Raw genomic sequence first — 5654 nt, forward strand, 5'->3', positions numbered from 1 at the left:
CACCGCGCGCGGGGTGGGCCCGGGGCGCAGCCGGAGGAATGAACCTGTATATATGTAAAAGCACATATATGTTAACTGTGAGAAAACAGGCGTTTTGCATTTTATGATTGGATAGAGCCAACATAGGATGTACCTTTTTGTTTGTTGCTGGGTTCTGTTTCCCTTAACCTCTCTTTGCACCCTCTCCCACAACAAACAGCCAAGCGTCAAAAGCACTTTCATTTGAAAACTGTGTTGTAATTTTTCTGTTTAAACCTTAAGGGGACTTTGGCCTTGTTTATGCTGCTTGTTGTCTGAGCACAGTAGTCACCCCTGGCAGCAGTCATTACCAAAACACAGACAAACCAAAGGTAGCCCTCCAGCCCACCACGGAACCAGGAGATCGGGGACGCGGGAGTCCCTCGCAAGAGCCAAAGGACTGCCCTGTCATGGCTTGTGTTCGGCCCATGTCCATATTAGTGGACGTGACCTTGCTTTATTTATTTATATTCCTTTTCAGGGAGCTTTCCCCATTTCCTTTCTTTTGTGCCTGCCCAGGTCACCCCGTTTCTGTGGTTACTGTCACTCTGGTGTCATGGGAACATCCGTTAGGTCCCGTCCCTGGGAAAGCTACATCATGGTATTGCTGTGCACGGTCACACAGGCGTGAATGTGCCTGAGTGCTCGGGTCCCCAGGTCGTCGTGCTGACAGTGTGTCCACGGGCTCCCCTTCGGTGTATGCACTCTCTCGGTTATTCTGTTTGTCTCTGTGGCTTCAGAGGTGTGCCCACTGGTGTCCACCCTGACACGTTGCCAGGGCCTGCTTCTGGCTGTCCGCAGAATGCGGGTGACTCCCATTGTCATCATGTTGGACATGTCTTTTCCAGATTGGCCTGTGATGGAAAGGAAGGCTTCTGATTGCTAGAAAACACAGCAACAGAAGACTGATAACTCCCTGCCCCTTTGTCCCACCAAACAGAAACCCTGCACGACAGCCAGTCTTCGTAAAAGCAGAGCACCCCCTCCCCAGGCGCACCCCCGCCAACAGAAACCGGAAAATGTGGGCCATCTGAGGGTTACCATGTTTTCCTTACTTGTGCCAATGTCCACACTGCATATCCCCCCTTTTTCCTTTATTGTAACATATTAGGAAGATAAGTTGCTGTTGCCGGTTGGAACTTTCTGTTTGGGCAGCCCTGGGGTGGCACCCGGCCCTGAACCCCAAGGTTTCACAGGCTCTTCTTCCTTTACGGCTCATGCTCCCCTAATTCCTAGCAAGACTTAAAGATGGTTCCTCCTGATCAAATTCTCCTCATTGTGGAACTTTCTACCTGGAAGCCTTTGCGAAGGCTGCTAATGAGTTACATTAATTACTGCGAATCAGTGGAATTCTTAAAGAGACAAGATAAGCTCTGTGTACATTTGTTGCACCTCTTCCCCATCCTGCCCTGCTACCCCAACCCTAGCTTTTCTATATACCACCTTCGAGGGTTTTTAAGCCCTAACACTTGTCTAGCAAATGGAGAGCCTAATTTACCAAAATGAAACTTGTAAATTTCTGTGTCCTTGTATGTAAGTTTACTTTTTATGGAGGAAAGATTCTAGATAATGACAAATGAAGATTACGAGATGTGTTTTACTCCTGTGAGTAGGTTATGCACACAGAGGTCATAACCCGCATGCCGAGCCCTCTGGTGAAGGGTAAGAGAGCTCAGCCTCAGATGGCCAACCTTCAGTCGTTCAGGTTCATCGTCTAAGTTTTAGAACTACTTGTACTCAGTAACAAAAATCATTTCTTTCTCTCTCTCTTTTTTTTCTGTTGTTGTGGAAAAGTGTGAATTTGTTATGAAGTATTTGATTTTCTGTGTCCTTAAGTACTGCCTAAAGATAAAGCAAATTTTAAACCGGCAATTACGAAAAAAAGAACTATTTTAGCTCTGAAGAATTTAGTAGACTTTGTTAGATTAGGGAGGCCTTACAGACTGACTTGACTTAAAGAGGACGCGTCACTCAGTCAGTGTGGTGTGGGCTCTATTTGCTTAAATACCTTCATTTGTATAGTATGTCTCACTTGAAATTGCTTTGTATACATTTTGTAAAAATATTTATAAAATGTTTTGTAAAAAAGTATAACAAATTGCAGTTTATTTTGTTATGTTGGATAAATACTGTTAAAAGAAACCAGTCCGTAACTATATTGTTAATCCATGGTTAGGAAATGTTTAGTTGGAGATTACAAAATGAAACAACCATTGCAATACAGCCAAAGATTTGGGAAAATGTGCAACTGTGATTGTCTTGATTTGCAAGTAGGAATGGCTGCTTTTCCCAGAAGAAGGGTAAGTAAGTGTTCAGTGGGAGTTCTGCTGAAATAAACTTACCATTGCCGAAAAGTAGCCTAGGCAGTGAGAAGGTAGGGTTTTAATTGATTGGCCTTTCCAAACGGTTACAAATTAAACCAAGTTGGTCGTGGGGAAGGTTTAGTCATGTACTTCTCTTGCCTCCATCCCTGCTCCTGTCACATGGATCCTTCCTTAACTAGCGAAGGAAAAACAGGGTCATTTGAAAAGTTAGATAGGTGAGCCTCAATCTGTAGGAAGTTTCCTTCCATATATTCTTATATTTATTTTGTTTCTTCAAGGACAAAAAAGTAAAGGGATAAAGAACAAAAGCAGAGCCCTGGCCGGTGTGGCTCGGCTGGGCATCATCCCGTGCACCAAGAGGTTGCTGGTTTGATTCCGGGTCAGGGCACCTGCCCAGGTTGTGGGCTCAGTCCCCAGTAGGGGACATGCAGGAGGCAGCCAATCGATGTTACACCCTCACATTGATGTTTCTCTTTTCTCCCTTCCTCTCTAAAAGTCAACAAATTCTTTTTTTATTTTTTTTATTTAATGTATTTTTATTGAGAAGGGAGAAGGAGCGATAGAAACATCAATGATAAGAGAGAATCATTGATCAGCTGCCACCTGCACGCTCCCCATGGGGACCGAGCCCGAAACCCAAGCATGTGTCCTGACCGTAAAGAAAACTATTTCATAGAAGACTTGTTCCAGCACTACCTGGGTAGCTCAGTTGGTTAGAGCATTGTCCCGATATGCCAAGGTTGTGTTTTCAATCCCCAGTCAGGGCACATTAAAGAACCAACCAGTGAATGCATCATAGGCGGAACAACAAATCTCTCTAAAACCAGTAAATAAAAATTTAGCCCTTGCCAGTGTGGCTCAGTTGGTTGGAGCATCATACCATATACCGAAAGGTTTCGGGTTCAATTCCCAGTCAGAGCGCATACCCAAGTTGTGGGTTCTGTCTCTGGTTGGTCAGGACGCATGTGGGAGGCAACCAATGTTTCTCACATCAATCTCTCTCTCTCTCTCATCAATCTTTTTAAAGTATAAATAAATAAATTTTTAAATTTATTTCAGAATTAACATGTTTCTTTGGAGTCACACCTTTGACCAAAATGGTAAGAAATACCCATGTAACCTTATCTGTAAAATTAGTCCCATGAGGCCCTTCTGTGTTCCTGTCCTCACGAGTGTGACTCTACCCAAATTGTTAGGGGAACTACCAGAGGGCGAAATATATTTCTAGGGATGACAGTATAGGACTCCTTAAATTTCTCTTTGGGACCTAGAATTTATACTCACACCCTTACTTATGGTTTCATTGCTTCCCCTGCCCTTAAAGCAGTAGCAGTCGTGAACACAACATTCAGCAACAACCAACATGTAAATAGGAAGTTGTCATATAACTAAGAGAAATTAGGATACTTACTGCTTGAATCGTCACATCAGTGGATGGATTCCCTAATTATTTTTATTTTTGCAGTGTTGCCCTGATGTCGAGCTTCTCTCCTTACTAAGGTCAAATGTGTGTCCATCCTGATGCTCTTGGACCCTTTGCAATGGGGATGCCCCCTGGGTGACGATTTAGAAGGAGGGACCATCTGACTGCTTAGTTAGGATCAGTGTCTGTCCCCAGGGGCAGGCCCAGAGGAAAGAACCAGGCATCTTCTCTGAGGGGGAAGCCCTCAGCCCTGGCTGTGGGAGGTGGGGGCCTTGTTTCAGGAGGGACCCTAGTTCTCCCTGATGTGGAGGAAGTAGCCAGTGGATTCTTGGGGACAGAGGGAAGGGAAAAGACACAAAACCCCCACCATCTGGGGAATCACTGAAATCGCATCGCTCAAGCAGGACTAGCTGTGCTGTCTGCAGGACTAACTCCCGAGACAGGCAGGGCTCCTGGGGATCCAGCTGACGGTGGAGAGCAGTAACCACCAAACCTTGGAGCAGTTTACAGGCACGGGGCTAGGCACGGGGGGCGTGTGTAACTGAGGGTGATTTCTGTTCTCTAGGAGCTCCAAATCTAGAGAGAAAGCAAGCAAATAACTAGGTACGTTTGGGAACCGGCCGGATGGCGTTCCAGAGAAAAGAAACTGGAGCTGAAACTCTCCAGGACTGCCACTTGGTAGAGAGCGACAAACCGGATTTCCATGCCCTGGTTCTTAGTGCAGTTTCCTGAGTGATGTTTGAGAACAAATATATAGACTTTCTGCAGGGATGAAGGTAAAGGACGTTTGTAATTACAGTGTTAACATGTGGAGAAATCTGTCCCAGTATGCACACAAATGCTGGAGGCGCGTTTGTCGTATAAAGTAGATTCTGTTATGGGAACAGCCTGCGTCTGCATTGCTGCAGGGGAAAGGCCGTTATGAGAAACCTCTCTGTATCCCTCAAGCACAGGAGCTGCAGCCCGGCCTCTGACAGCAGCTGCAAAGGCAGGACGACCCTCCTGGGGAATCCAATGTCTGTGAAGGTCAAAGAGAGCCGTGCGAGGGGGTGGGCAGCAGCATCTGGAAGCAGGTGCCAGTGCTCCATCTCACATGGACTCAGCTGCCCCCACCATAAACTAGGAAGACTCGTCCAGAAATGAAGCTGCCTCCATTCCTTGGTGTAAAATGATGTTATTGAAGACATGTGGAAGGTAGAAAAAGCTAATGTTCCATTATCCCTGGGATAATTGAGAAGAGGTTTGGGCTTCTGGTTTTGTTTGGTTTTACCTTCTGCACACTGTCTCCTTCCTACCCTCACTTTCTGTGTCTGTCCTTGACCCTCGGAAAAGCTCCTGCCCCTCACCTGTTCACTCCCTTTTCCTTCCCACTTTTGCTCCCTTACGTTTGTTTTTCAAGATCAAAAGCTGCTGTCCATGTTGTCTTCCCCAACTCCAGGTTCATCTGGCTGCTCTCACACTATAGTGAGTTCTCATTTAAAGTCATTAATAGGTTCTCGGAACTGCGGTGAAACGGCGACAAGGAAACCAATTTTACCGCAAGCCAATTGATATAAACAAGTTACGTTCCTGTGGCATCTCATCAATGCTGTCATGTAGCGACGTTATTCCAGGACCTGCTGTAATCTCTTTCCCGCATGCTTCCTGGTAACCCACGTCCCTCTGAGGAAGCAACAAGGAAGGCCTGAAACGAAGGACTCGGGCTGCTAGAAGGGCCGTAATTCAGGAAGAAGGTGTGGGGCTGATAGGAAACTGCAGGTGGACCCTCTTTCCGGTGTGGGGGGTGTGGTGGTTTTGCCTTTCGGAGAAGGCACTGCTTCATTATCTAAGTGAAAAGAGTAGGATTACAAATAACCCCAAAGTGCAGAGAATACTGACATAACTTATTG

Source organism: Myotis davidii, unplaced genomic scaffold (genome assembly GCF_000327345.1).
Source record: "Myotis davidii unplaced genomic scaffold, ASM32734v1 scaffold167, whole genome shotgun sequence".
Taxonomy (NCBI): domain Eukaryota; kingdom Metazoa; phylum Chordata; class Mammalia; order Chiroptera; family Vespertilionidae; genus Myotis; species Myotis davidii.